At 38.6% G+C, this 22,485-nt stretch overlaps 1 long non-coding RNA gene across 1 annotated transcript; it reads right to left on the bottom strand.

Annotated features, from left to right (window-relative positions):
• Window positions 1–432: 432 nt before the first annotated feature.
• On the bottom strand, window positions 433–19,844 carry LOC104002986 (uncharacterized). The gene is made up of 4 exons (XR_675469.5): window positions 19,576–19,844; window positions 15,067–15,162; window positions 3,846–3,958; window positions 433–683 (listed from the first exon to the last, which is right to left on the bottom strand). It is a non-coding gene; the product is annotated as an uncharacterized LOC104002986 (long non-coding RNA).
• Between the last annotated feature and the right edge of the window lie 2,641 nt (window positions 19,845–22,485).

The raw sequence follows: 22,485 nt of genomic DNA, 5'->3' as shown, positions 1-22,485 counted from the left end.
ATTATCAGATAGAAAGTGACTTCAGGCCGGGCTCCGTGGCTCATGCCTGAAATCCCAGCACTTTGGGAGGCCGAGGTGAGCGGATCGCCTGAGGTCAGGAGTTTGAGACCAGCCTGACCAACATGGTGAAACCCCGTCTCTACTAAAAATACAAAAATTAGCCAGGTGTGGTGGCGGGTGCCTGTAATCCCAGCTACTCAGGAGGCTGAGGCAGGAGAATTGCTTGAACCGGGGAGGCGGAGGTTGCAGTGAGCTGAGATCGTGCCACTGCACTCCAGCCTGGACAACAGAGCAAGAATCTGTCTGGGAAAAAAAAAAAAAAAGAAGAAGAAGAAGGACAGTGACTTCAAAGAGGCTGCTATAATAAATGCAGAGTGAAAATGAGAAATGATTTTAAATTTGAGATTTTATTTGAATTTTAACATAGGCTGCTTCCATTAAGCATGAAAGGATGTCCACAGAGTCAACGGCTAATTGAAAGGATACATATTAAAATCCATGGCTCGGCCTCTAGGGTGACACTTCCCAATGTTTCCTGCCATATTTATTATTAATCTGGTCTTGGATCTGTCTTAATTACAAGGTGTCTTGTTTTCTTCTTCTCACACCTGATTTCAGGATGCTGAGGTCAAACGCTCTGCTTTTCAAGTTCCCTGCATTACACTGTACCTTGTTTTGAACACCTGAAATGCATAAAATCTAGGGTTAACATGGATTTTATGTTGTCCTCTGGGGCAGGAAAATATAAAACCTGAGCTCCAGGAATTGCATATTTCCTGTTTTTATTGGTCATAAAGCTTTCATAGTGGGGCAGGTGGCACAAACAGAGACAAAATCGACTAAATCCTAGCAAGTCTCTTTCCCAGATGAGGGCTAGCCTCTCCCTCCATACGAAACCTTATTAAGACACCTGCACAGAAAACCCACTGCCGTACTCAAGCCCATTTTAAGCATGCAATTCAATGGCTTTTAGTAAAGTACCTAGTGGTGGTACATCTGTCTCACTATAATCCAGATTTATAATGTTTCAATCATCACAATAAGATCCCTCAGGCCCCTTCATAGTTAATGCCTGTTTCCACCTCAATTCCAGGTAACCACTAATCTATTTTCTGTCTCTATAGATTTGTATTCTCAGGACTTTGCACACAAGTGGAATCATACTATTACACGATATTTTGTACCTGGCTTATTTCACTTAGCATAATGCATTCAAGGTTCACCCACGTAATAGCCCGAATCAGTGCTTTATCTTATTATTGCTGAATAGTATTTCATTGTATGAAAATACCACATTTTATTTCTCCCTTCACTAGTTAATGGAGATTTGAGTTGGCTCCACTTTTTGTCTATTATGAATAATGCTGCTATGAACATGCATGTATATGTTTTGGTGTGGACATATGTTTTCATTTCTTGGGTAGAATTTCATTTCTGGGTTATATGATACATTTGTTTCACTGATTAAGAAACTGCCAAAGTGTTTTCCAGAACGGCTGTACCATTTTACATTTCTCTTAGCAGTGCGTGAGGCTTCTGTTTCTCTGCATCCTCAACAACTGTTATTGTCTACTTTTTTGTTATCACCATCCTTGTGGATGTGAGATAGAACCTCATTGTGGCTTAAACTTGCATTTCCCTAATGACTAAGATATTGGGCAATTTTTTTATGTGCTTACTGATCATTCGTATATCTTCTTTGCTGAAAAGTTTCAATAGTTACTTTCTTTTTAATGTAAAACTGTCATAATGGTTCTTATTTCAACTGATTTCATTTATATGTGGATGACAACGTAAAACGTGCAAAGACCAACCATTCTCCAAATAGAAAAGGGCTGAATAGGCTGGGCACTGTGGCTCATGCCTGTATTCCCATCACTTTTGGAGGCCAAGGTGGGTGGATCACCTGAGGTCAGGAGTTCAAGACCAGCCTGACCAACATGGTGAAACTCCGTCTCTACTAAAAGTACAAAAAACTAGCTGGCCGTGGTAGCGCATGCCTGTAATCCCAGCTACTAGGGAGGCTGAGACAGGAGAATCACTTAAACCGGGGAGGTGGAGGTTGCAGTGAGCCGAGATTGCACCATTGCACCCTAGCCTGGGTGACAAGAGCAAAACTCTGTCTCAAAAAAAAAAAAAAAAGGCTGAATAATATTAACAGTAGATATAACAATAAATACATTTTAGGAAATGTATGCTTCATGTTATAGTATGCAATAAAAATGTTTTATTAACACGAAAGTTTTCCATTAATTAACTTGAATTTCAATTGACACAGTTCAGTTTTTTTTTCTTTTTCTTAACTCTCTTTGCCACTCCTCAGTCCTACCCACTATAAACCTAAATACCATGGTAAGCTATTACAGCATTGGGAACAGATGGTGAAGTTTTCCATAAAAGAGAAAGGGAAACAGACCTGTCTGAAGTAAGGTAAGTAAACACAGAGCACATGAATGGTGAGAACGAAAATAGAGTGTTAAGTATAAATTAAAAATAGAAAGCATGATTACTCAACTTGCTTTGGGAAAAAAGTCTTTTTAGAAAATGGCTAATAGAAAGTGTGCGTAAATCAAAAAATGTTTAAAAGTCTTTGGAACATGACCATACAACATTACTGGGGACAATAAGTAAAACATTCAGCAACAGTAAAACAGAGTAGAAGAAATTATCTAGATAATTTAGTAACAATTCAAACTTTTATAAGGGAATGCTTTTTGTCTTATTTTGTCTTTATGACAATAAAAAAAGCTGTTGACATAAGTCAAACAAGAGGATAATTATTATTCTCTTTTCCAGTTCTATTTTATGTATAGTCACAAATAGTAAAAGGAAGCCAGATTTTCTTCTTCTTCTTTGAGTTTCTTCTATTAATAAAAAGAGAAAATACGGAGTAATCACTATTGTTACCTACAGTACAGGTTATTGCCTTGAACTGAGCCAGAAGACTCTTAGTTTGCTTGTTGCTGTTGTTATTGTTGTGGCTTTTGTTCTTTATTTGTTTCTCTGATTTAATATCCATATTTTGGAAAAAATACATAAGGCTTACTTTAATTTCCATATCCTCTTCACAAAATAGAATAGAAAGTGTAAAGTCTTCTCTTTGTGATGGAAGAATTTTTTTCAATCTTTGAATTCATGTGTTGTCTTTGGAAAGAACTTCTGTTACTCTTCTAATCACCAATTTAGATAATCACAGGCTTTGTGGAGTGACTATATATACATGTCATGTGTGAACAGCATTAAATGATGGTTATTACTAATAACACCTTACCTTTGTGGGGTTTCCAATGTGTAATACTTTCATATACATTGCCTCACATAATAATATATACCTCACAGTATAATTAGGGGAGTTATTATACCCACTTACAGATTTAATAATTGAGACTCACAGAACTTAACTAGCCAAAGAAATACAACCAGTAAGCAAGGATGCCCAGCCTTAAACTTGGCTTCATCTGGTTCCAAATGCTGCACACTTTCAAGATATAACTTTCAGTTCACAGCTAGAAGAGTTCTTCAGAAGAGGCATTAGAATAATAAATCAATATTAATTACTTATTTTAATAATTTACATTTGCATAAATACGTTATTACATTTCTAAGAGGTACAAATAGAGAAACATTTCTTATAGATGTTTCTTTTCATTAAAATCTTAGCGGTGAACAGAATATTTTGAAGCAAAAAATCTAGAAAGACAGAATAAGAGTTAATATTTGTATCTCCCAAGAACCAACCTGCCTTGCTCCAATTCCTTTGTTTATATCAGTATTTTATTTCTCTCTGGGAACATGCAAATGAAAAGTGACTACAAGCATACAGGAAATGCAGATGAATAGCTTACCCGTGAAACCCAGACACGGTGTATAGGCCTTGAAATTCCACCATTTGGCTTATTTAGTTTTGTCTTATTGGAGGCAGTGTTCTCAATTCCATTCTTGGCCACACCACTTTTACCTATGAGTGAGACCCACATGAACAGAGAGACCACAAAACAAGGTAAATTTCTTGGGCAGAAGCCGCCTTCACCATACTCTAGTAGGACCAGTTCTAGCTAATTACTTTAGAATTCTTCCCCCTGGCAGCAGACAAGGGAAGTGAGGAAGGACTGGATACAACTGGAAAATAGTCTGGCTGGCTTTAGGATACGAGTCCAAGGTCAACCTTTCATATACCCTTTGGGGTAAAGCCCACCCACTCAATTTTCAGGTGAGATGATGAAGGGTCCACTTCATCCCTTGAGCCATGGAGATGGTGGTAGTGTGGCAGAACAGGAGGAGCTCAAACAGCCTTAACCTTATGAACCTCATGACTCCTTACTTAACCTCAGCCTTGCCTTAGAAGGTAGTTGTAGCCGGGCGCAGTGGCTCATGCCTGTAATCCCAGCACTTTGGGAGGCCGAGGTGGGTGGATCACAAGGTCAGGAGATCGAGACCATCCTGGCTAACACGGTGAAACCCCGTCTCTACTAAAAATACAAAAAATTAGCCGGGCGTGGTGGCGTGCGCCTGTAGTCCCAGCTGCTGGGGAGGCTGAGGCAGGAGAATGGCGTGAACCCGGGAGGCGGAGCTTGCAGTGAGCCGAGATCACGCCACTGCACTCCAGCCTGGGCGACAGAGCCAGACTCCCTCTCAGAAAAAAAAAAAAGAAGGTAGCTGTAAAGATCAAATGGGAATATTCTTTGTGCAATGACAGGCACACTCTCATTAAATTCCTTTTCTATGTAAAAACCAGGTGTAGCATAAAAGCTCAAGTATGGTACACTTGAAAGGGAATAAGAAAGGAGGAAAAGAAAGGAGATAGAAGAGGCAGTTACAATGATACAAAAGTTGGTGTTTCAGAGAACTCATTGATAAACATACATTATATATATATAAGTATACGTTTTATATATATATATATATATATATATATATATATAATTTGGTATAACATTCAGAGGGAGTATCAAGGCCTGCATAAGCACATGATTTAGTTCTTGCTAATATTCTTACTTCATCTTGTAACACTCACCCTCCTTGTCCGAACACCTTGCCTTTTCTTGGAAGAGGATATTACTTAGGGCAGCAAGTTCAAAGATTTTTCTATCCAGAAAGTTCTGCTGTCACTTATCCACATGATGTTACTCTCACTAAACCTACATCTGATTTTATATCATGCAGCACCTCCTTAGAACAACTTCTTTGGCCACCTATTTAAAATAGAAATTCCTGATTTCACTGGCAGTGTCTTATTCTTCTCCTTGTCTCATGCTTTCCAATGCACTTACAATAACCTGATAAAATATATTTACATTATAACATTTTTATATTTTTTATATATGTATATATATTTGTCCATTTGTTTATTATGTCTCCACTTCCATCTTCTCCATGTTACCCTACTATTCCAGGACTGGAAAAGAACGTTGTCTTGTTTATTTCTGTATCTATAGACCCTAGAATAATGCCTTGCACATAGTAGACACTCAATAAATACTTGCTGAGTGAATGAACAAATATTTACTTCTTCATTTCAGACTCAAAACTAGGAAAACTGTGCATTTCAACAAGCCTAAACCATACAATGTAATGAAATATAAGTTAATTCCACATACGTAATGCATCTTGCAAGCCTTACTTAAAAGCAATTTCATGAAGTTATGTAAATATGTACAAGGGAGTGCAATGCCTTATCATTGGCCATGAAATCCTGGCAGAAAACTAACATTGTGTTTCCATGTTGAAGGCCTTCCTGTGTGGTCACCAGCTTCTATGTTATCAGTTCATAGGAGTCTACACCTTTTTCCTTTGAGTCACTTCCTATGAGCGCATATTTGATTACGGTAATTAAAGAAAACGTCTTCCTATGTGAAATAAGGTGTGAGAAAACAATCAAAAAAGTAAAATGGTGAGAACATTTCTCTGAGCAAAAGCAATTTCCCCTTTGAAAGTGTTCTCTATTATGGTCTCTGTGGAGGCATCTATTTTCAGTTTCTTACTTCTCAATGATGAAGAACAAACTCATCTCAGGGAACTAAAATATCAAGATAAGTCACAAAGGTCACAATTGGTGTCCTTGTCAATCAAAATTCATAAGGTGCAATTCCATTAAAATAAACTCACAAGAGTAACTTCCAGAGAGCTAGTAAGTTTCTTTGGGAAGAAGAATGCTCCTCCTGTATTGTATTACATTAACAGCATAACATATAAAAAAGACATCTTCCAGAATAACATATAAAAAAGACATCTTCCAAGGTTCCTAATGTATTTCTTTGCAGAATTTAGTTTATAAGATCCTGAGGATTCTACATCCAGTATCTCCAGAAACTTATGTAATTTCCAAATGGCTCTTTTTACTCGGAATTATGTTCGATCATTTAACACACAGTTTGAACCTTTGTTATGTACATTACACTGTGCATGGTTACGTTTTAATTATATTGTTAAAAATCAAGAACCTTTGCATACAAATCACTGTGTCAGGTGTGACTAAAAAAAACAATGATGATCAAGGTATGGTTTCCTACTTCAAAGGGTACCCAACTTAAGTGGTATGGACCATCAAAATACATATTATCTAGATAGCAAGAAAGCATAATAATATTACCAGGAAGTAGATGATGAAAGAAAATGAATGCCTCAGACGCAATTGGCTAGAAAAACAGGGAGAAGACGAGGAGACACTACTTTCAGGCTATGGCAGGTAAATGGCTTATCTTGGTCACCATCCCAATTGAGGGTGGAGGGAAAATAATTTCTTTGCCCTTTGATCCCACTTGGCTCACATTAGCAAACCCATAAACTACTCTAGTTACTATCTCTAGAAAGCTTTCCCATCTGAGCACATCTTGCTTTGGGCACACAAATGATACTATTTAGCAGTAGATGCATATGTGATAAATTACTTTTATAAGCTTTCATATGAGAGAACTTAGTTATTCTCTACCTTTTTCATCCATCAATAAGAATAGTACCTGTAAATGGGATGCATTACTAGATTCTGAAAGAAGCTAATGTTTGTGTTTGGTTAGTGTTGACTGCTTGCTCAAAGGGATTAAACATGAAAGTACCTCAAGAAATAATGATATGCAGAAGTATGTTTCCATCCCCATTTTGGGGGAAGAAAAATGGTAAAGAAGCATCAGTCACACTTTGTGTCTTTGTGAGAGACAAAGAGTGTAAAATCTGATTTCCCAGCATCTAAACATCCTTTGAATATGAGGCGAAATCCTGTGATAAGCAAGACAAGCATATCATTTATCATCTAAACCTGAATACATTTTGGAATAAAGGGAGCATTATTCATCATTACTCCTGAACAATGGGCTAAAATCATGGCTATTACCACAAACCAGGATTTGTGGCTCCTCAAAGGATAGGTAGAGGTTGATGTGGTTTGGCTCTGTGTCCCTACCCAAATTTCACCTTGATTTGTAATAATCCCCACATGTCAATGGTGGGATCAGGTGGGGATAATTGAATCATGAGGGCAGTTTCCCCCATGAGGTTCTCATGATAGTGAGTAAGTTCTCAGGAGATCTGATGGTTTTTTAAGGGGCTTTTCTCCCTTTGTTTGGCACTTCTTTCTCCTACCACCATGTGAAGAAGGACATGTTTGCTTCCCATTCCGCCATGATTGCAAAGTTCCTAAGGCCTCCCCAGCCACACTGAACTGTGAGTCAATTAAACCTCTTTTCTTTATAAATTACCCAGTCTCAGGTATGTCCTTATAGCAGTGTGAGAATAGACTGACACAGAGGTGGAATTATACTTTCTACTATAAAACAAAAGGAGCATAAAGTATATCTTGCCTTTTCCTCTGGTGATATGGTTTGGCTGTGTCCCCACCCAAATTTCATTTTGAATTGTAGCTCCCATAATTCCTATGTGTTGTGGAAGGGACATGGTGGGAGATAACGGAATCATGGAGGCAGTTTCCCCCATAATATTCTGGTGGTAGTGAGTAAATCTCATGAGATCTGATGGTTTTATAAAGGGAAACCCCTTTCACTTGGCTCTCATTCTCTCTTGTCTGCCGCCATGTAAGATGTGACTTTTGCCTTCTGCCATGATTGTGAGACCTCTCCAGCCATGTGGAACTGTGAGTCCATCAAACCTCTTTTTCTTTATAAATTACCCAGTCTCAGGTATGTCTGTATCAGCAGCATGAAAACGGCCTAATACATCTGGGAACCTAGACCCTGAACATATTAACAGCTCAACTAATCAGAAGCTGTGGCCTGCATTTGAAACTGAAAAAAAAAGGAAGAGAAGTGAAGGTATAGAGTCAGAATTTTTTCACTGTAATCTGGAGATTCCCAGTGGCATAACAACGAATATTTAGAGACAGTGGATACCGGCAGCCAGCAGCCAGTGTCCAGGGGTGAAGGCACAAGAGAAAGCAATATCAAAGGTTTGTTTGTCAACAGTGATACCATGAAGTCCACTGGGGACTCCTTGGCTGCACCTTTACTTCCTTGATTTCTCCCTGAGTCTGGTTCTCCAGCTTGAATCTGAGAGCTATTATAGATCTGATGAGCAATCCCTTTTCTGCTTAAGTTAACCAGAGTGGGTTTGTTGGTTTCTATTCCAAACAAGAATTCTGACTGGAACTAGTATGTTAGATTCCATAGATGATGATGAAGATGATGATTTTTCTCTTGACCATTTTAAATTGAGTGCCTCACATATTAACTGGGGATTGCACTGACAATATAATAGCATTTCTCTAATGATACCTTTTGATTTTTAAATACTTTACTAAAAATAAGTATGAATTTTGTAACCTAAATCCTTTCCCTTTCTAGTCTTCTAAAAAAAGAAATCAATAGGGGCATTATGAAAGAAAGAGCCTGAGATATTTTAAGAAGTCACATACTGCTCAGTTGAAATAAAATATTCAGGGCTTTTGAGGCCCTTGTCAAATTATTTACCTTCATTTTTAGATGTAGCAGCTGAAGTACTGAAATAAACAAATATTCATTTGGAAGATTACAGATGGTGAATATTAACTGCTGTGTATATCAAATTTTTAATGGAGCTTTATAATTATAGTTAATGGATTTCATAATTGCTAGGGGCCTAGGGAAACGGAGAAATGTAAAGGATGCTAGAAAACCAAGGAAGATAAATATTTATTGGGATGGAGATATATAACACACTCATTGAGGTTTTCTAATTTAGGAGAATATGAAAGGAGAGCATGTGGTCCTTGTCTATGAATTGGAGGTCTCACAATAATAATGCAAAATCCACAACTTTCTACCAGAAGACAATTACCAGAGGACCTCAATTGGACTAGTAAGAGTCAGAACTTCTATCAGTTTGGTTTACGAGTCAGTGAATTACTGGGAACCACCTGATACTGCTGCAAAATGCGTAAGGGGAGCTGGAGCAGTATGAGTGGCCTCTTTTTAAAGAGAATGGAAAGGGAATAGCTCTAGAGCCCTGTAATTAGATTTGATCTGCCTTAGGACACATTCTGCTTATTTGGATGACAGCTTGGGACCCAATTCAACTTCTTGTGAATGGCTATTAAAGATGGGAGACCTAGCAGCTGCCAAGTTATGATCCAAGGTTAATTACCAAGCATTCTTTCCATCACATATCATGTCCAGCACATGGGAAAAAACCTAAACTATAAGACAATATTGCTTTGAGACCCAGGGTGGAAAATTAGGATATAATGAACTTTTGGTACCACTTGTTACTTCCCAATCCATTGAAGCTACATAAGTAGAACTTTTTTTTTTCTAAGAGATTGTTAAGAGTGTAGAATTGGATTGGCTAATGAAAATGAGCTAAAAGAAGCAGAAAAAATGATTTCCTTACTCATGTATCCCTCTAGTTAACTTAAACTCTATTTGAAACAATACATTACCTTACTACATACATTTTTTGACATAATTAATAGTCACAAATTTTAAATAGAGGATTTGCAACATGCTCCTGGTATTGTCTTGGAGGTGACTAGCTGTACAGAGCAAAAGACAAAGAATAAAGATGGCTGACTAGACACAGCTAGGAAGAGCTTCTTCCATCTAGAGCCATCAGACTCCCAAGCAGACCAGTATACTCCAAATAGAGATCCTTCTGAGAGAATGTGCTGAGAGTGAATGAAGAGACAATGCAGACACAGGAGCTGAAGAAGAAGGAAGTTGGGAACCCTGTGTGCAACTGATGAACACCAGAACTCATTCCTGACCCTGAGCTACTCCTAAGGATAGTGGTGAGTGAAATAACTGCAGTGCAACCTACTCTTGCCACAGATCTCCCGTGTCTTGGCTGCAGAGCTTATGACCCCTATGGACAAGTAAGTTGACAGGGAGATCTGCCTGGAGCATCGGCAGATACAGAGCCTGAGTCTATGCAGAGCCCAGGGGGTTTGGTGTGGGGATAGCTGCAAAGGAAATCAGCAATAGGTGCCTATCTCCCAAGGTTCTCCATACTCCCCCAGCTGGCTCTGACCTTTGCTAACAGTCAGGCTTACAGACAGCAGGGCTGTGGAACCACAGTGAGTATGATCTATGTTCCCCCTTGTCTGCCAGTCCCTCCCGGAGTCCCTACCTGGAGGCTCCTTTGGGAGTGGACACGCAGTGCAGCCTCCACTGCTCTGCTGGAGCACATTTGCCAGTGACCACTGCCATAGCACTTTTACCAGCAGCCCCCTGCCACCTGCTGGAATGTTTTTTTGTTCCAGCTAGCCCCTGCTATCACACTGGAGCACTTTCATTAGCAGCCCCCAAGGGAGTGCTTTTGTCAGTAGCCTGGGAGCACCTTGGGCAACCCCCCAGCACAGCTACTGCTTGATCTTGAGGGGCCAGAGGACAAAGCTATCAGCCTAGTCCCAGCCGCCTGGATTTAGAGAATGCAACCCAGGAATGTGGAACTGAGCCTTGGCCCTCTGAAGGCATCTAGAAATGAAGCCTATCTACCATACCTCAAGGGAAATGAAGAACATAAAAACAAACAGCCCCACCCAAAGGATATCAACTTAAAAGAATAAAGTTATATTAGTCCTCACAGATAAGAAAGAACCAGCACAAGAACTCAGGCAACTCTAACAGCCAGAGTGTCTTCTTATCTCCAAACAACTACACTAGTTCCCCAGCAATAGTCTTTAACCAGATTGAAATGGCTGAAATGACAGATATAGAATTCAGAATCCAGACAGCAAAGAAACTCAATAAGGTACAGAGGAAGGTTGAAACCCCATCCAAGGGCAACAGTAAAACAATCCAAGAGTTGAAAGATAAAATAGCCATCTTAAGAAAGAACAAAACAACTTCTGGACTTAAACAATTTATTATGGGAATTTCAGAATTCAACTGGAAGCATTAACAACAGAATAGGCCAAGCTAAGGGAAAAATCTCAGAGCTTGAAGAGCATTCCTTTGAATCAACACAGGCAGACAAGAATAAAGAAAAAAGAATCAGAAAAAGGAAAAAAAGCCTTGATTTAAGAAATGTGAGAGACTGTGTAAAGAGATCAAACATATGACTCATTTGGCATTCATGAAAGAGAAGGAGAAAGAATAAGCAACTTGGAAAATGCATTTGTGTATATGGTCCATGAAAATGTTCTCAATATCACTAAAGAGGTCAACATGCAAATTCAAAAAATTCAGAAAGCTTTTGTGAGATACTATACAAGACAACCATCCCTGAGGCACATAGTCATCAGATTCACCAAGGTCAACACAAAAGAAAAAATCTTAAAGGCAGCTAGAGAGAAGGGGCATGCCACTTTCAAAGAGAACCCAGTCAGGCTAACAATGGATCTTTCAGCAGAAACCTTACAAGCCAGAAGAGATTGGGGGCCTATTTTCAGCATCTATAAGGAATAGAAATTTAAACCAAGGATTTCATATTCTGCCAATCTAAGCTTCATAAGTGAAGGAGAAATAAAATCCTTTCAGACAAGCAAATGTTAAAGGAATTCATTACCACTAGAACTGCCTGAAAAGAGGTCCTTAAAGGAGTGCTAAACAATGAAATAAATGAAATGAAAGAAAGGTACCTGCCACCAGAAAACTCTTAAGTACATAGCCCATGGACACTATAAAGCAACTACACAATCAAGTCTACTTAACAACCAGCTAATAACACAATGACAGAATCAAATTCTCACTTATCAGTATTAACTTTGAATGTAAATGGGACAATGCCCCATTTTAAGTGGGACATGCCCACTTAAAAGGCATAGAGTGACAAGTTGAAAAAAGAAACAAAACCTTTCTGTCTGCTGTCTTCAAGAGACTCATCTCAGATGTAATGACACTGATAACCTCAAAGTAAAAGATTTCAGAAATATGTATCATGCAAATTGGAAAAAAGAGCAAGAATTGCTATTTTTATATCAGATATAACAGACTTTAAACCAACAATGATCAAAAAGGACAAAAAAGGGCATTATATAATGATAAAGGGTTCAATTCAACAACATAACTATCCTAAATATATATGCAGTCAAAGTTGTAACACCCAGATTTATAAAACAATTTCCTGGAGACCTATGGAGAGACTTAGATAACCACACAATAATAATGGGAGACTTCAACATCCCACTGACAGGATTAAACAAATTATTGAAGCAGATAATTAATAAAGCTATTCTGAACTTAAACTCAACACTTGAACAATTGGACCTAATAGACACAGAATGCTCTACCAAACCACAAGAGAATATACATTCTTCTTATCTGCACGTGACAGATACTCTAAGATTGACCTCCTGCTTGGCTGTAGAGCAAATCTCAAAGATTCAAAAAAAAAAAAAAATAGAAATCATACCAAACATACTCTTGGACCACAGTGCAATAAAACAGAAATCAATAACAAGAAGATATCTCAAAACCATACAATTACATTGAAATTAAACAAGTTGCACCTGAATGACTTTGGATAAATAATAAAACTAAGGTAGAAATCAAAAAGTTCTTTGAAACTAATAAAAACAGAGACACAACACACCAAAATCTTTGGTAGATAGCTAAAGTAGTATTAAGAGGAAAGCTTATAGTGCTCAATGCTTACATCAAGAAGTTGGAAGAATCTCAAATTAACCAACCTAACATTGCATCTGGAAGTACTGGAAAAGCTAGAGCAAACTAACCCCAAAGCTAGCAGAAGAAAAGAAATAACCAAAATCAGAGAAGAATTGAACAAAACTGAGATGAAAAAGTTCATACAAAAAAAATCAACGAAACCAAAAGTTTGTTCTTTGAAAGAATAAACAAGATTAATAGACCATTAGCTAGATTAACACAAAAAAGAGATTCAAATAAGCACAATCAGAAATGACAAAGTGATATTACCACTTCTCCACAGAAATGCAAAAAAGTCCTCAGAGACTATTATGAACTTGTCTATGCAGACAAACTAGAAAGCTGAGACGAAATGAATACATTCCTGGAAACACACAATCTCCCAAGATTTAACCAGGAAGAAATTAAAATCCTGAACAGACCAATAACAAGTTCCAAAATTGAATCAGTAATAAAAACAAAAAAATCCCTGGACTAGATGGATTCACAGCTGAATTCTACCAGACATATAAATAACAGCTAGTACCAATTCTACTGAAACTATTAAAAAAGAAAAAGAAAATAATGAGAAGAAATACCCCCCAACTCATTCTATAAAGCCAGCATTATTCTGACATCAAAACCTAGCATAGACGCAACAAAAATGAAAACTTCAGGCCAATGTCTGTGATAAACAAAGATGTAAAAATTATCAACAAAATACTAGCAAACCAAATCCAGCAGTACCTCAAAAAGTGAATTCACCATGATCAATTAAGCTTTATTCCTGGGATGCAGGACTGATTCAAGCTATGCAAGTTCTTATAGACGCTGGATTTAGACCTTGTCAGATGCATAGTTTGCAAAAATTTTCTCCCATTCTGTAGGTTGTCTGTGCACTCTGTTGATAGTTTCCTCTACTGTGCAGAAGCTCTTTAACTTTAATTAGATCCTATTTGTCCATTCTTGCTTGTGTTGCAATTGCTTTTGGTGCCTTTGTCATGAAATCTTTGCCATTCCTATGTCTAGAGTGATGTTGCCTAGATTTTCTCCCAGGGTTTTAAAGTTTTGAATTTTACATTTAAGTCTTTAATCTATCTTGAGTTAATTTTTGTACACGGTTTGAGGAAGGAGTCCAGTTTCCATCTTCTGCATATGGCTAACCAGTCATCCCAGCACCATTTATTGAATAGGGAATCCTTCCCCCATTGCTTGTTTCTGTCAGGTTTCTTGAAGATTGGATAGTTGTAGGTGTGTGGCCTTATATTTTGGTTCTCCATTCTGTTCCATTGGTCTGTGTGTCTGTTTTTGTACCAGTACCATGCTTTTTTGGTTATTGTAGCTCTGAAGTCTAATATCCAGCATCTGTAAGGAACTTAAACATATTTACATGAAAAAAACCCATCAGAAAGTGGGGAAAGAACAAAGTGAATGAACACTTTTCAAAAGAAGACAGACACGTGGCCAAGATACATATGAAAAAAAGCTCAACATCACTGGTCATTACAGAAATGGACATCAAAACCACAATGAGATACCATCTCACACCAGTCAGAATGGCTATTATTAATAACAGATGCTGACCAGGTTGTGAAGAAAAAGGAATCCTTATATACTGTTGGTGGGAGTGTAAATTAGTTCAGACATGGTAGAAAGCAGTGTGGCGATTCCTCAAGCAGCTAAAAACAGAACTACCATTCAATCCAACAGTCCCATTACTGGGTCTATGTCCAAGGAATATAAGTCATTCTACCATAAAGACACATACACGTGTATGTTCATTGCAGCACTGTTTACAATAGCAAAGACATGGAATAAACCTAAATGCCCACAGAACTATAAACAGACATATTAGTATAAAACTTTATTTTAAAGAATGATAGAGTACAAATGGGTCAAACTCTATTTTTATGTGAGTGCCAACATACAATGGGAGAACAATTCTTATTCTGCTTCCAATCACGTGTCTCTGCCTGCAAAGAGGGAGGTTGGTTTGTTTAGTTTTGAATTAGTAGAGTTTTTGTTTTGTTGTTTTGTTTTTTAACACAAGGAAATATACCTCTATTTCTCTTCTCAGTGTTATTGTTCTCATTCTCTCCAGCTCCAGGTAGACAAAGCGTGTATTACAAAAGACAACTGGAACCAACGACATGCCCTAGATTAAAAAAAAAAAAAAAGATGATGTCTCTTTTAGATTGAGCCAACAGGGCAAGATTAAAGATTGGAATTAACTAGCACATTAGGCAACACCAATCAGAAATTGTTTCTCTTATCTCTAAATAAGTCCTAGTTGGAATTCATTTTTGTAGTAGATAGAAATTTAAAAATTGCCACATTGACCCTACAGCTTCAGAACTCCGGCTGATTTATCCACTCAGTCAAGGAAATCACGAGAGACATTGCAAAGTGAGAAATCAGCATGTCTATTCATTGATGTTCAGCAGCCTGGGAAATAATTAGATACTTACCTCAGAAAATAAAGTTGCCTGGACTCTACTGAGACCTGCCAGTCCCTTCCCATTGTACATCATTACAGAGGGCATTGGAAGCCTGTGCTGCTGTATGGAACAGTAGTTGTTTAAATATGCAATATTTCCTTTGCAATCTTTGTGCAACATTTGTGCATTCCTCACCCCTTTCTCCAATGTTCTCAACTTGTATATACAGATTACTATAAGCTTCATTATGAAATCAGATGAGGTTATGCCCTCCAGACAGTACAAAATAATTCCTTTTACAGATAACACTGGAGAATTTCTTTATAAATTTATAAGATTTACTTCATACGATATAAAGTAATACAGATGGTTTTTTTCCTCTCACAAAAGAAAATAGTATTAAAACCAGAAAGAGTGTATTTGTTGTTTTCTGTAACTGCAATGTTCTCTGCTTTCAAATAGGATTTCTAATTAAAAGACACAACTCTAGGCCAGTCGCGGTGGCTCACACCTGTAATCCCAGCACTTTGGGAGGCTGAGGCGAGCGGATCACGAGGTCAGGACATCGAGACCATCCTGGTTAACATGGTGAAACCCCGTCTCTACTAAAACTACAAAAAACTAGCCAGGCGCGGTGGCGGGCGCCTGTATTCCCAGCTACTCGGGAGGCTGAGGCGGGAGAATGGCGTGAACCCAGGAGGTGGAGCTTGCAGTGAGCCAAGATCGCGCCACTGCACTCTGGCCTGGGCGAAAGAGCGAGACTCTGTCTCAAAAAAAAAATAAATAAATAAATAAAAAATACACAACTCTAAAGAGCTCATTTTAAATACTACTATCTGCTGAAAGCAATGAAATAGGCAAATGAAGCTACCAAGCTGGAAACCCTTCAGTGCTTTTAAGTCTGTTCAATGTGGGGTCAAGTGGATGCTAAAGACCCTGATTTCAGTAAACTGGTTATTTCTGCCAAGGATTACACTTCTTGTCTGGCTCATAGCTCTCTTTCCTGGGGACAATTATAGGAGACTGATTATTTTCTGAGTGACTGAAATGTTTAGACTTTTATTGTGGCCCACGTAAAATTCTATTACTATCTTAGATGACAAAAGGATGATGAGTTTTCCATTGGATAAGTTCACTACCCTGTGGTCATATATTTTATGTAGTATTACCAATAAAGGATACAACAAAGGTATAGCCTTCAGAATAAAAACTATTTTAAAAGGGAATTTTAAAATGATCCCTAAAAATCTGTTGTTTTAGGACGTGAATCAGCTTAGATCATTATAGAATAGATCGATCTAGATTGCTCTGTGAAATCTTTATCTTAGACACCCATTTTTACATAACTTCAGAAGTCAACCAGCCCAACTTCTTTATTTTACATGTGAAGAAAACCAGTATCAGGAAGGCAAGCCACCTTACTCAAAGTTAAAGAAAAAAAATCTAAACTGTATTTGCATCATCCTTTATCCACATGGCTGCTACCAAAATTCAAATGAGAAATAAGATGAGAATAAATGGTGAGAGAAAGTTCATGAATAACTTCCATGGGCAGATCAATCTTCTCACTTTGGTTATTCGGTAGAATTTCTCAACATAAAATTAGCTGCTGTTAACTGCATTCTAATTCCTCAGTTCCCTAATTTAGGGAGAAGAAACTGAAAATACATGGTTTCTCAATTCAATTTTGGTGGTAGACGTGTAGTAAATAAAACCAAACTATAAAACATAATGAAGATGACATCTAGCTCTCTGGCATGAATACTTGCAGGTAGCTCTTTGCATGCCATTTAAAGAATCCAAGAATGAGATCTGAGATTAGAGAAAAATGTTTTATGAGAAAATATTCATCGGGAAGGTGTTATTAGGAAGGCAAGTTATCAGAATCTGCACCCAAAAAGAATCTGGTTTAAGAAATGGATGTGTGAATATTTTTGCAGAAAAGGATTTTGGTTATCTACCGTAACTACAGGATTAGCACACAGCAATTTCAAATCAGCCTATGGCTATGATTTTTCTAGGCAAATCATGATTAAATTATAAAGCATCTAATATTAAAACTTGATGGACAAAATTGATGTGAGGAAATTAATCCAGAGCTTCGTTAAAGTCTAGATAGATCACATGTATCTTATATCCTTTAGCAACGGTATCTGTCAGTCAGTCACAGATGATTAGACTCATTCAGCTACAGACATTTGGAGCTGGCAGAGACTCAGAGATTAGTCTGGATGGTTTGAACTTATTCAGTGCAAAGAGACAAGGAAAGTGGCATATCTGTCAATGGAGCTGCCGTTGAACAGGGCTTGGGAATTACTGCACTGCTAGGAAACAAGGCAACTTTATAAAAGAGAATTAATTATGCCATGATTCATAGTCACTGGCTGTACTATAAATACTTTTATGGAAGTGTTTTTCTTTTCCTTTTTCCTTCCCATTTTTTTTTTTTTCCCCAGAAAGCCTGTGTGGATGAATATTGCTTCCAGGATTCACATAATTACATCTAAAATCATAGAATGTTAGAGCTGGAAGAATCTTTAGAGTTTGCCCAAGGTCCTTCACCAGCATTTTACAGGTGAGGAAACTGGAGCCCGGAAAGATTAAGAAGATTTCTGGAGGTCACAGAGTTAGTTCCTGGCAGGCTGCAAGCTGAATCCCTAAATCCCAAGCAGACCGCATTCCACTACACCTTGTCATTTTCCAGTGTAGGCAAGAGAAGCGCCCTGGACAGGGCACTGTTTCCTACAATTAGACCTCAGCCCCAGTGCCGTCTAATACTGGAGAACCTGAAGAATTTCTCTTCGCAAAGTTCACTGGTATTTCTGATCATTACTTTAATGAGAAGGTATTTTTAGCTTTTCTCCTCCCATGCGCATTCTTCCAACTTGCTTTCAGAGCTGCCAGCTTCAAGCTTACAGGCCACAATAACGTTACTATTTTTCTTTTAATTTAAGAAAATCATTTCAGTAATCCTTTACTGAAGGCCTTAAATGCATAAAGCTTTGTGCATGCAGATATGAATAAAATGGAACCCCTCTTTCTAAGTAGTTTACAGGCTATTGTAGAATGGAGAATAGTGGGTTTCATCAAGGAAGGTGGTAGCAGAGTCATGTGAGAAGCTAGAATAAATAGGCACTACTGTCAGACCTTATTAAGAATCAGACGGATTCGACCTCAAGGTATTGCTTGCCCACTTCCTAGCTATGAGAGAATGAGCAGCTTACTTAAATGTGTTATGCCTCAATAGCTTCTTCCGTAAAGTGGGGGTAACTAGTAGTTACCCTCTAAGGTTGTCATGGAGATTACACAAGGAAGTGTATGTTCTTGCACAGGGCACATGGCAAAAATGCAATGTGTGGTTGTTATTATTAATACATATATTTTTTGAGACAGAGTCTCACTTTGTGTCTCAGGCTGGAGTGCAATGGCGTGATCTCTGCTCACTGCAGCCTCCACCTCCTGGGTTCAAGTGATTCTCCTGCCTCAGCCTCCTAAGTAGCTAGGATTACAGCCACGCACCACCACTCCCAGCTAATTTTTTTATATTTTTAGTAGAGAAGGGGTTTCACCATGTTGGTCAGGCTGGCCTTGAACTCCTGACCTTGTGATCTGCCTGCCTCAGCCACCCAATATTATTATTAATATTAATTGCGCCTACGTGGAATGCAAAGTTAACTGGGAAAAGCACAAGCTGAGACTGGAGCAGAGTAGATGAGGGAGTTACTGACTGTCAGGAAGACAAATAGAGGAGGTGACCTTGAGAAATGGTTAGGATGTCAATAGGTAGAGATGTAGGGGAAATACATTCCAAACAAATTTAAAACACATATCTAGCAGCGAGTCAGGACTAGTATGGACACTTTGATCTTAGGACATAAGAGGAACAGAAATAAATGAGGCTAAAAAGGGAGGCTAGGACCAAGATCCAAAGCCACAGAAAGTCTTTTTGTGTCTAGGAACATTTTGCCTAGTTATGAAATTATATCCTTTATTGTTTCGACATTAGAGCTATCTAATCAAATTCCAATTATCTAGCATTCCCCTTATGTACACAGAGATAGCAAAGCCTCAGCCCTTGTTTCCTCATCCCTAATCATGACTGCTGTGACCTAAGATGCCTTGAGATTCACCTGATGCCTGTCAACTTAGGAGCCCAGGATTAAAAAGGATGCTACAAAATGTCACAGTCAAGAATGGTCCGAGGTCACATGATGAGTAAATTGAGTAAATGTAATGTGGTGTCCTGGATGGGATCCTGGAACAGAAAAAGGACATTAGGGGAAAATCCAAAGACATCCGAATAAAGCACAGACTTTAGTTAACATTAAACTATTAATACTGATTCATTAATTGTGGCAGACTTACCATACTAATGTCAGCTATTAAAAATAGGGATAACTGAGTGCATAGCTTATAGGAAGCCTTTGTGTTACTTTCAAGATTTTTTTCTGTAAATAAAAATGTATTCTCAATTTAAAAGTTTACTTTAAAAAGGATGTAGCCTCAGCCTCGCGGGTAGCTGGGATTACAGGCTTTCGCCACCATGCCTGGCTAATTTTTGTATTTTTGTATTTTTTTTTTTTTTTTTTTAGCAGAGATGGGGTTTCACCATGTTGGCCAGGCTGCTCTCGAACTCCTGACCTCAGGTGATCCATCCACCTCGGTCTCCCAAAGTGCTGGGATTACAGGCCTGAGCCACTGTGCCTGGAGAATCGCTTGAACCCAGGAGGCGCAAGTTGCAGTGAGCTGAGATCACGCCACTGCACTTCCAGCCTGGAGGAAAGAGCTAGACTCCGTCTCGATAAATAAATAAATAAATAAAATAAAAAGCATGTAACATTTGAAAGGGGAAAAATTGTTCCTGGGGAGACTTATATTATCTTCCTTAACTTGCTGGTCTGGTGTATGCTTACCAAAGAAAACCTTCTAAACTACTCTTTCAACTGTTCCTTTTGAAATGACGGATGTTTTAACATGGAGAAAAACACATAAAAATATTTTTAAACATAACTTATTGTGACAAATTATTTGAGTAATCCCTTCATATTTTTTCTTTCAGAAGATTCTTCGATTTAACTGCTCTTAATTACATCCCGTTGCACTGGTCGCATCAAGTTGCTTTAAACAGCCCTTCTAGTCAACAGAGCTGCAGAGAAAAACCTTGGTTGGTTCAGGTCACTAGGATGCAGGTGCAAGTCATAGATATGAGACAGTTGTGCATGGGCCACAGTAGAACAGCTTTGGGGATCCTTGGTTGTGGGTTGGAGAGTAGAGAGAAAATGGGAGGTGGGAGAAACATCTCAGTTTTATTAGATAAGTGGTTCTCAACTAGGGGCAATTGCCTGAAACTTAGGAATATCTGGTAAGGTCTGGAGACACTGGGTGGGGGAAGGAGGGAAAACTGCCACAGGTATCTAGTAGACAGAGACCAGAGATACTGCCAAGACTCTGCAGTGCTCAAGCCAGCCCAGCCCACAGAGAATTTGTATCTAGCCCAGTATGTAAATAGTGCCAAAGTTGAAAAACTTTACATTAGATAGAAGAGGGGAAATCATGCATTTGCTTCCATTTTCTTTTTTTTTTTTTTCTTTTGAGATGGAATCTCACTCTGTCACCCAGGCTGGAGTTCAGTGGTGCGATCTCGGCTCACCACAACCTCCATCTCCCGGGTTCAAACGATTCTCCTGCCTCAGCCTCCCGAGTAGCTGGGATAACAGATGCCCACCACCACGCCTGGCTGATTTTTGTGTTTTTAGTAGAGATGGGGTTTCACCATGTTAGCCAGGCTGGTCTGGAACTCCTGACCTCAGGTAATCCACCCTCCTGGGCCTCCCAAAGTGCTGAGATTATAGCCGTGAGCCACTGTGCCCAGCCTTGCTTCCATTTTCTATCCCCCAAAGACATTAATGACTATCTGAATTTATAAGCAGTTCATATTCTTGCAAATCCTAGTAAAGATGGCTACTCAGCCATTGTTACTATGATCCTCTTGTTAGAGAAAATGCTTGTAGAAGATTGACCTTGAGCCCGTTCTCACATCCTCCTGGTTCATCTTTTACTAGGACCATGGGCAGCCAGCTAGCAGCAGTGTGATCTGACAGCCCCTTTCTTCAGCCGAAACAAGTATCTTTCACTTCTGCCATGGGCCCTCTCTCACATCCACACAGTGAAATGATTATAAAAACATTCCCAGCACCAACACACATGAATCCTGGATGCTCTAGGGAGTTGCTGCTCCATGGGCCGACACCTGAACACTGGAGATGGAAGCTAGTAGATAAATACCCTTTTCTTCTTTCAGATGGGCAATTGTAAGCTGCATTATACCCAGTTGCTTAGAGGAACACTGTAGGGACAGGCAATGGAACTATTGAGCCCAGGGGAGATTAACTTAAGAATGTTCCTATTAATTGACTTCTCTGTTATCCTTGACTCATTTTCCCCAGTTCTCCACTGCTCATATCTGAAGTTGCTTCCAAAAATGAGCTGCCCACACATAGCACTTGCCCCAGGCTTTGCTCTCTGAGAAACTTAGGCTGAGAACTTGTTCTTTAAGATATTCATCAAATAGTTTCCCCTTGAGTAGTAGATTTGGATTACTACAGATTTCTCAGACTCTCTCAGCCTTGGTTGCAAGTAATAATAATAATAATAATAATAATAATAAATATTAACAATAACAAAAGTAGTTATTTATGGTAGTTCTCCCTACAGAAAAAGAAATTGAGCTTCATAGTGTTTGAAACTTGCCCTAGTAGAGAGCCAAGATTTGATCCCAGTCGGCCTGAGCTCAAAATTCTTACCACACACAATGGCTAGAAGTTTTCCCAGAAGCAATACAATGTCTTGGTAGAATGTCTAAGAACAAAATATTTTATTCTAAAAAACAACCTTCTTACCATATCCTAACCCACTTAACTTTCATGGCTATAATGCAAAGTCTAATGGAAAGGATATTTACCATCATGTTGGAATTTCAAGTGTGGCACATCTATATATAGTTATTGATTATAATTGTAGGACACCAAAGTGGGTTGAAG

The sequence above is a fragment of the Pan troglodytes genome, chromosome 19, assembly GCF_028858775.2.
Source record: "Pan troglodytes isolate AG18354 chromosome 19, NHGRI_mPanTro3-v2.0_pri, whole genome shotgun sequence".
Lineage (NCBI taxonomy): Eukaryota > Metazoa > Chordata > Mammalia > Primates > Hominidae > Pan > Pan troglodytes.
This window is presented reverse-complemented; position numbering and strand designations above follow the sequence as displayed.